Genomic DNA, 10,028 nt, shown 5'->3' with positions numbered 1-10,028 from the left:
GTGGCCCACCCCTAAAGGAAAAACCCCTCCCCCCCCAAAAAAAAAAAAAAAAAAACTAGGGTTTTATTTATTTTTTTTATGGCTGAATAGTATTCCATGGAGTATATATGCCATAATTTTTCAATCCTTTCATCTGTTTGATCAATTTACATTCCCACTAACAGTGTGTGTCCCCCTTTCACCACATCTTCTCTAGCACTTATCATTATTTGGATTTTTTTTTTAATCTTTGCCATTCTGACTGGGGTTATGTGGTATCTCATTGTGGTTTTGACCTGATTCTCCCTTATGATAAGAAATGTTGAGCATTTTTTCATATGCTTTTTGGCTATTTGTATGTCTTCCTTAGAGAGTTGTTTATTCAGCTCATTTTGGGTTAATAATTTTCTTCCAGGTAAACTGCTTGAGTTCCCTGTGTATTCTGGTTATCAGTCCCTTATCTGAGGCACAGTTAACAAAAATTATCTGCCATTCCGAGGGTTGTTGATTCACATTAATTATGGTGTCCTTTGCTGTATAGAAATTCCTTAATCTGATATAATCCCATCTAGCTATTTGGGAGATTAAGACCTGTGCTTTTGGGGGTCTTTCTTAAGAAGTCTTTGCCTATTCGAATGTCTCCCAGAGTTCCCCCAGTGTTTTCCACCAGTTTTATAGTTTACGGTCTTACATTTAGATCTTTGGTCCACTTTTATTTGATTTTTGTTAATTATGACAGACAGATTCAGATTAATCTTTCTGCATGTGAATATCCAGTTTTTACAAAGTCATTTGCTAAAGAGATTTTCCTTTTTCTTTTCCCACTGGAATAACTGGTACCCTTTGTCAAAGATGAGTTGGCTATATGTTTGGGGGTTCATTTCTGTAGTCTCTACTCTGTTCCATTGGTTCTCATGTTCTGCTTTTGTGCCAATACCATGCTGTTTTGATTATCACAGCTTTGTAGTATATTTTGGGGTCAGGAAGTGAGATGCCACCTACTCCAGTCTTCTTGCACAGGATGGATTTGGCAAAAACAGGGTCTTTTATGGTTCCAGATAAATTCTATGATTGTCTTTTCTAGATCTGTGAAGAATGTCTTTTGTAATTTTATAGAGATTGCATTAAACATGTAGATTAATTTGGGTAGAATTGCCATTTTGATTATGTTAATTCTGCCAATCCAGGAATATAGGATATCCTTCCACTTTTTAGTGTCCTTTTCAATTTCCTTTTTAAAGTTTTCATAGTTTTTCTTGTGGAGGTTCTTTGACTTCCTTGGTTAGTTTTATTCCTTAATATCTTATGCTTTTTGATGCTATGGTGAATGGAATTACTTTCTTCAGTTCTGTCTCTGTCTGCTTGTTGTTTGTATATAGAAATGCTATAGATTTTTGTAAGTTAATTTTGTATCCTGCCACTTTATACATTTATTACTTCAAGAAGTTTTTTTGTGGATACTATTGGGTCTTCCATGTATGCAATCATGTCATCTACAAACAGAGAAAATTTTACCTCTTCTTTCCCTATTGGGATGCCTTTTATTTCCTTCTCTTATCTTATCACTTTGGCTAGAACTTCCAGTACTATATTAATAGGAGCACAGAAAGTGGGCAGCCTTGTCTTGTACCATTTTTTAGTGGAAAAGTTTTCAGCTTTTCTCCATTCACTCTAATGTTAACTGTAGGTTTTTCATAAATGGCTTTTATTATGCTGAGAAATGGTCCTTCTGTGCCAATTTTACTGAGAGTCTTGATCACAATAGCATGTTGTATTTTGTCAAGTGCTTTTTCCACATTGATTGAAATGACCACATGGTTTTTAACTTTCTTTCTGTTAATATGGTGTATTACATTTGTGGTTTTGTGTATGTTGAACCATCCTTGCATCCCTGGAATAAAGCCTACCTGGTCGTGGTGAATAACCTTTTTTATATGCTGTTGAATACGGTTAGCAAGTATCTTGCTGAGGATTTTTGCATCTATATTCATCAGGGATATAGGTATGTAGTTTCCCTTTTTTGTTGTATCCTTATTCTTTTTTCATAAATGGCTTTTATTATGCTGAGGGTTATGAAGGCTTCACAGAATGAATCTGGAAGGTTTCCTTCCTTTTGGATCTTGAGAAACAGTGTGGGTAGAATGGGGATTACCTCTTATTTAAAAGTTTTGTAAAATTTGGCAGTGAAGCCATCAGGGCCTGGACTTTTCTTTATTGGGAGGTTATTTATTACTGACTCAATCTCATTGCTTATTATAGGTCTATTCAGGCTTCTATGTATTCCTGAGTCAATCTTGATAGATTGTATGTGTCCAGGAATTTGTACATCACATCCAAGTTCTCTTCTTTGTTGGCATAGCGTCGCTGATAGTATCCTCTAATGATGTTTTGTATTTCTACTATGTCTGTTGTAATGTTGCCTGATTCGCTATGAATTTCACTTATCTGGTTCCTTTCTTCTTAATTGGTCTGGCTAATAGTGTTTCAGTATTGTCTGTCTTTTCAGAGAACCAGCATTGGCTTTCATTTATTTTCTGTATAGTTCACTTGCCTTACATTTCATTTATTAATACTCAAATCTTTATTATTTCTTTTCTCCTGGAGTATTTTGAAATTGTTTGCTGTTGCTTTTCCAATTATCTGAGTCATGATGTTAGGTGATCCATTTGCCTTCTCTCCATATTCTTCTTATGTGCACTAATTGCTATGACTTTCCCTCTATGACTGCTTTTACAGTGTCCCAAAGATTATAGAAATTTGTGTCCTCATTGTCATTGGATTCCATGAATCTGTTGATTTCAGTCTTAAGTTCTTCAGTAGTTGTATATTCATTCAAGAGTAGGCTATTTAGTCTCCAAGTATTTGTGTATTTTTGAGGCTTTCTCTTGAAATTAAAATCAATTTTAATTCCATCATGGTCAGAGAAGATGCTGGATATAGTTTTTATGCCTTTGACTCTGTAGAGGCTTGCTTGTGCCCTATCAAGCTTCGAAAAGATTCCATGTGGGGGTGAGAAAAAAATTCTATCTAGTGTTTTTTGGGTAGAAAGTTTTATAGATGTCTGTTAAGTCCATTTGATTTATGGTATCATTTAGATCCTTTACCTCTTTATTTATTTATTGTCTAGATGATCTGTCCAATGGAGATAGTGGGGTGTTGAGGTCTCCAACAATTAGTGTGTTGCAGTCTATCTCTCCTTTTCGATCTAACAGTCTTTCTTTCACATATTTGGGTGCTCCTGTATTAGGTGCATAGACATTTACTAGTGTTATATCTTTCTGATGGATTAACCCTCTTACTACAATATAGTGTCCTTCTTTGTCTCTTAGAACAGTTTTTGTTTTAAAGTCTATCTTGTCAGAAATTAGTATCACTACTCCAGCTTTTTTTGGGTTCCTTTTGCATGGAATACCTTTTTCCATCCCTTCACTTTTAGTCTATGTGTGTTTTTATCCATGAGATGCATTTCTTGTAGGCAACAGATAAAGGATTTCTGTTTTTTGGTTGTTTGTTTTTTGTTTTCCTTTCAGACAGCCTGTGTCTCATGATAGGAGAATTTAATCCAATAGCATTCAATGTTATTATCGATATTTCTGGACTTGTCCTTACCTTAAGTTGGCCGTTGTTTTGATTGTCTTTCATTCCCTTATTTCTGGCTGTTTATTCTTAGTTTTCCTGGAACAGGACACCCTTCACAGTTTCATGAAAAGCTGGTCTAGTGTAGGCAAATTCTTTCAGGTTTTGTTTGAGAAAATTTTAATCTCTTTTTCCCATATGAAGGATAATCTTCCTGGATATAATGATCTTGCTTAAAACTGTTTCTCTCATAACACTTTCAATATGTCTTCCCATACTTTGCTTGCTTGCGTTGTTTCTGTTGAAAGGTCTGGAGTTAGCCTGATGGGATGACTGTTATAAGTCACTTTTCTTTTCTCTCTTGCCAATTTTAGTATGTTGTATTTATCTGTGGGCTTGGCCAGTATGGCTAAGATGTGCCTTGGGAATGATCTTCTTGGGTTGATTCTATTCTGAGTCCTTTGTATTTCTTGGGTCTGGATGTGTGAGTGTTTCTCTAGACTTGGGAATTTTTCTTCCAGGATTTCATGGAATAGGTTTTCCATGCCCTTATTAGTTTCTTCACCTTCTGGGATACCAGTTATTCAGATGTTTGGACATTTAATGGAATCTAATATTTCTCATATATTATCCTCATGCTTTTTTTATATTTTCTATATCTTTTTGGTGTTTTTTTCCTAGGTCAGAGGTTTGATCTTCTACATCATAGATTTGATCTTCAGCATGTTCTAATCAACTTTTAATACTTTTTAGAGAGATTTTGATTTCCTGTATTACAGATTTCAGCTCTAATAGTTCCATTTGATTCTTTCTTAGAGTGCCGATTTCTTCTTTCATATCGTTGAACTTCCTAATCTCCTGTAGCTCATTGTCTCTTTTCTGTTCCAACTCATAAAATGTTGTCACCGTGAATTTTCTAAATTCTTTCTCTGATGGTAATATCTTCTATTTTTTTTCAAAAGATGGAGGGGAGTTATGGTGTTTTTTGATGGAGACATATTTCCTTGTTTATTCAGACCTGAGACTCTTCTTTTACTTCTAGCCATAGGGAGAGGTATTCAGTTTTGGGTACCTTTCTGGAGACTGTTTCTTTGACTGGGAATAAGTGTACTTCCCTTTTATTGTGGACTGATATGTGCTGAAGTCTCTCTTCTGCTGTGTTTTGCAATGTGGTCTGCACAGGAGGAGTCTTCTATTCAGGAGTCTGAAGAGCAGTCTCCTTTATTGCAGGTGGTTATGTAAAAGGTAGGATCCCAGGGAGCCTTACAATACCAGGGTATTTGGAAACCGTGATTCTAGACCTGTCTAGCTCCTTATGGAGCATAGAGGTTAAGCAGGAGATGACAATATAAGACAGAGAGAAAAGAGTATGAAAGACAAGAACAAAAGAATGATTTCACCAGAGATCTAGAGATGGAAATGGGCTCTGCTGGCAAGCTGGGGAAAGTCCTTGCTGACAGAGAGAGAAGGTTGCTGAGATTGGGGCAAGTGAAGCTGGAGCTGGGGCCAAAGTTCTGTCTTTAAAGAGTCTTGTAATTTTTGCTTTTTAAAAATTTGTAAATTTTTGGGGGGGAACCAGCAGTTAGCGTAATGGCTATGTCGCTGGACTCCCACGTAGTCGACCGCGGGTCATGTCCTGGATCCGGTGGCTTAAACTCACACCGGGTGCGTGTGCGTGCGTGCCCAAGATCCCGAGAGGAGAACGGAGAAGAAGGGATTGTGGTGTGGCTATCCCCCCTGGGGGAATGATTTCGCACTTTCTGTCTCTCTGTCTCTCTCTGTCTGTCTGGCGAGCGCACGCGCCCCATAGCAAAAACCTCTCCAAAAAAAAAAAAAATTGTAAATTTTTTTGTTATTTACAGAGCTCACATACATTTGTCAAAGTTTTAATCTACTGGGACCAGCAGTTAGCGTAATGGCTATGTCGCTGGACTCCCACGTAGTCGACCGCGGTTCATGTCCTGGATCCGGTGGCTTAAACTCACACCGGGTGCGTGTGCGTGCGTGCCCAAGATCCCGAGAGGAGAATGGAGGAGAAGGGATTGCAGTGTGGTCATCCTCCCTGGGGGGTGATTTCTCGCTTTCTGTCTCACTGTCTCTCTCTGTCTGTCTGGCGAGCGCATGCACCCTATAGCAAAAACCTCTTCAAAAAAAAAAAAAAAGTTTTAATCTACTGACACATATTAACTTAAATTTACTTTTTAAAGGGGGGTTTAAATTTTATCAAGTAATAACTATTTTCTTTGAAATTTAAGACTAAATTGTTATCAAATAATGTATTTACGGTTGGGGTAGCATAATTTACATTTAAAGATTCTTCAATTATGTTCTCTTATGTCCTATACTTGTGACTACCATTCAAAAATATGTGACAAATTTCAAGTTTTTTATAAGCATTAAAACATTTAAGGAAGAAGTTGCCTGAGTTTCCATCTTTTATGATACTACTCTTGGGAGCTATTTTGCAAGCTATGCCCACATAAGCTATCCTTAAGCAAATCTTCATTCCAGCATTGCCTAATGCATCAACATTACTCCTGCTGATAATGGCTTTTTTGTTTGTTCTTAAACAGAGGTAGTCTGAAAGATTCAGAAGAAAACGTACAATATATTGTTGCTATAATATTGGTGATAACAATTACAAAATAGCCACATGTTACAGGTGTGGTCAACATATTTGAATTATGGATCCTGTCACTAAAGTAGAAGATTGTAGATGACAGATAAAGAGCTAATAAATTTATAATTATTTGACTCTACGTGAAAATATACTGAATTGGTTATCCATACTCTGGATATACTGAAAGAATCATGTGGAAAGGAAAAAAAGGGACATATACCTAAGAAATTTAATAGGTATGCTAATTTCTGTGAACATCCTGTCTGAGACAATCATTCAGCATAATAAAATGATGGAATAGAGATGCTTTGCTAAATTTACGAGTACATTAACACTGTATTTTTCTATATGCCAAAATATTGTCTTGCTAATGTCATTAATGTATGAGAACAGGAATATAAAGATAAACTTGATACTTATCCCACTTTTAAATATGTAAAATCTAATATGGCTAAGTGAGTAACAGTAACAAATAACCAATAACACAATAGGTCGAATAATCTGAAAACTCAAAGCAGCCTGGATTCTATAAGTGGAATACATTGGAAGCCTTCTTCCTAATAAGCTGACATTTATATTCAACAGTATCTCTATTCTTAGTGGCTTCTATATTTATTCAATAATAATATGTTTATAAGTCTATACAGATGAGTTAAGTAAAACAATGTAATTGAGATAGTTCATACAGGTAACCCGAAGCTTAAATTCATTCAGAAAGAAAACAATGGAAAAAAATCATGCAACTTCCATTTGAGCAAGGGGTGGTTTAAATGGTATTTACGTGAATGTAGAAATAAATATTGCATTTTTACATAGGGAAACTCTTGCAGAGCTTCTTTTCTATAGTGGCTGGATTGCTGCAAATTTTTTGCACAGTTTAAGTAAGTCTGGTGAGGTGTATGTTTTGTTTTGTTTTGTTTTCAGTTGGCTTTATATATCCATGTAATCAAATAAATGCAGGTAAGTTTTTCAAAGCCTATGGGATTTGATGCAAGTTACCAGACATGGAATGACTTTATTAGAATTTTTTTGCTACTCTTTCATAGTGAATTTTACTGCTGAAATTCCATTTAAATTACATTTATTAAAACAGAAAGTGTACACTATCTGGTTATTTATTTGCCTAGCCCATGTAGATACAAATATATTTTACAGTAAAGATTAGTCTGTTTTATGTCCTTCCAATTCATTTTTAATAACTAGGACTAGCTGTGTTAGCACAGTGGTAACATGACGTTCTACAACCTGAAGTTGAATGGGAGAGTCATGGGTTTGTGTCCCCAGGTCTCCCGATACACATGTGCTTGCCCATGGTCCTGGCTGACTATGGACATGGGCAGATCGAAGAATGAAAATCATGTTGCGGTGCCTGACTCACTCTTTCTCTGAATAAATAAATATATAAACTTAAAAAAAAAAAAAGCTCTGATACTTGAATCACTTGAATTATTTTCTATTGTTTGCCTTTTACAGTAGGGAAAAAAAAGGAAGGAACAAAGAAAGACAGAACCAAATAAAGACATAAAACCAACCAATTTGTCAATCAAGGAGCCAGAAAAATGAATAAATTTAAATGATGTTTTTCTGGGTTTTATTACTACTGACAATCAGATTTGCTCATGAATTCTGCCTCTGCTTTAACGTAAAGATCAGCAGTTTATGCATTGAAACCAATTCAAAGGTGATTTTTCTCTGTGACGCTTTGTATCATTTTTTTACTGCTTAAAATGTTTTTCTCTTTTCAAAGGCACAGCCTTCAGTTTAAAACCCATACATATTCTATTACCAAAAGAAATTCACAGACTTTATGACAAAATTGGTTGAAAAGTAAAAAAAAGTTTATCATGAAGCTACTCAACAGCCTAAAAGCAGAACAACAATGAATGTCGAGCTGAAATCACAGGGCTGATTCTTCATATCTTTACATTTTCTTTTCTCATTTTTCTAAAAACAGAGCAGAATAAATGAAATGCATGAAGTTTTAAGTAGCAATCTTATCTCAATATTATATTTTTCTAGTGGTTACCCATTTGGAATTTCGCTTTGGTTTCCTTTATGGCACAAATTATTTATGCTTTCTTCTCTCTTTTTTTTTTTTTTTTTTTGGAGAGGTTTTTGCTATAGGGCACGTGCGCTCACCAGAAAGACAGAGAGAGACAGAGAGACAGGAAGCGAGAAATCACCCCCCACGGGGGATGGTCACGCCACAATCCCTTCTCTTCCATTCTCCTCTCAGGATCTTGGGCACGCATGCACATGCGCCCAGCATGAGTTTAAGCCGCCGGGTCCAGGACTCGAACTGCTGTCGACTACATGGGAGTCCAGCAACATAGCCATTGCACTAACTGCTTCTCCCTTTATGCTTTCTTCTTCAGAAGGATATTTTCTAATTAGTTTTCTTAAAACCTTTAAATAGTTTCTAACTAATAAAAAAAATTGAACTGTACAAAAACTGTAGAAGTTTCATGTTCTTTTGATAGGAAATAGTGAGTGATTAGAAAGTATTTCTGGGAACCAGCAGTTAGCGTAATGGCTATGTCGCTGGACTCCCACGTAGTCGACCATGGTTCGTGTCCCGGACCCAGTGACTTAAAACTCACGCCGGGCACGTGTGCGTGCGTGCCCAAGATCCCGAGAGGAGAATGGAGGAGAAGGGATTGCGGCGTGACCATCCCCCCTGCGGGGTGATTTCTCACTTTCTGTCTCTATGTCTCTCTCTGTCTGTCTGGCGAGCGCACGCGCCCTACAGTGAAAATCTCTCCAAAAAAAAAAAAAAGTATTTCCGAGATAAATTATTAAAGGTTACATATCAATGATATTTCATCTCCATGAAAAGCATTATAGCTTTTGCAAACTGGACTAATCCAAGTAGTCAACTAAGTAACAACGTAGTAAAAAAGCCCCAAAACATTAATTAGGTTAAGTTTCAAAGTTATTCATTAAAGAAAAATAATCAACAATTTAGACTATACTATGAAAAAGAAAACAAAACCATTTTTTTCTTTGTGAATTTTATGCTATAGTAGAAAGTTGTTTTTTGGTTTTTGTTTTGTTTTGTTTTTTTCTTTTTTTATATATATATAGACCATAGTTTAGTCTATTTTTTAATAGCCACCATGCCATGAATTCATAGGGAATAGGTTCCAAAAGCTCAGGCTTCTTTCCATTGGTTCTCACAAAGTGTGCTTCTCTGGGTGGAGCAGAGTGGTGCTTCACTTAAACTCAGGTACCTTTCTCTTTGAGTTCCTCCTTTTTCTGGTAATTTTCCTTCACACTTTTAGGAAGCTATCTCTGCTCTTAAAGCATTTAATATGTTCAGTACACACATTAATTCTCTCTAGGCAAGAATCGTGCCCTTAACTTTTTGTTCACAACAGTGCCAACAGCATGCTGGGCAACACTGTGGACTCTTCCAGTTTTACCATGTAACATTTGTGGGGTTGGGACCAGCAGTTAGCCTAATGGCTATGTTGTTGGAATCCCGTGTAGTCAATTGGGTTCAAGTCCCAGACCTGCTGGCTTAAACTCACACCGGGCACGTGTGCATGCATGCCCATGATCTTGAAAGGAGAATGGAGGAGAAGGGATTCTGGCGTGGCCTTCCCCCCTGGGGGGGGTGACTTCTCGCTTTCTGTCTCTCTGTCTCTGTCTTTCAGGCAAGCGCACAAGCCCTATAGCCAAAACCTCTCCAAAAAAAAAAAAAAAAAGCATTTGTGGGGCATTCCTTTTTGAGCAGTGCCCGTTCTTTCAATGACTATAATATTACCTTTCTTGTAGATTTGCATGTATGTTGCCAAAGGGCCCACTCCATGTTTTCTAAAAGGTCTATAGAACATATATCTGGTGCCTTGCC

The 10,028-nt window shown here is 36.7% G+C and overlaps 1 pseudogene; it reads left to right on the top strand.

The window, feature by feature from the left end:
• The first annotated feature begins 7,405 nt into the window (after window positions 1–7,405).
• Window positions 7,406–10,028, top strand: part of LOC102468116 (peptidyl-prolyl cis-trans isomerase A-like) — a 33,801-nt pseudogene continuing 31,178 nt past the window's right edge.

This window comes from Tupaia chinensis, unplaced genomic scaffold, assembly GCF_000334495.1.
Source record: "Tupaia chinensis unplaced genomic scaffold, TupChi_1.0 Scaffold000100_1, whole genome shotgun sequence".
Lineage (NCBI taxonomy): Eukaryota > Metazoa > Chordata > Mammalia > Scandentia > Tupaiidae > Tupaia > Tupaia belangeri.
Note: the sequence above shows the minus strand (reverse complement) of the source record. Positions and strands in the feature narration are given on the sequence as shown.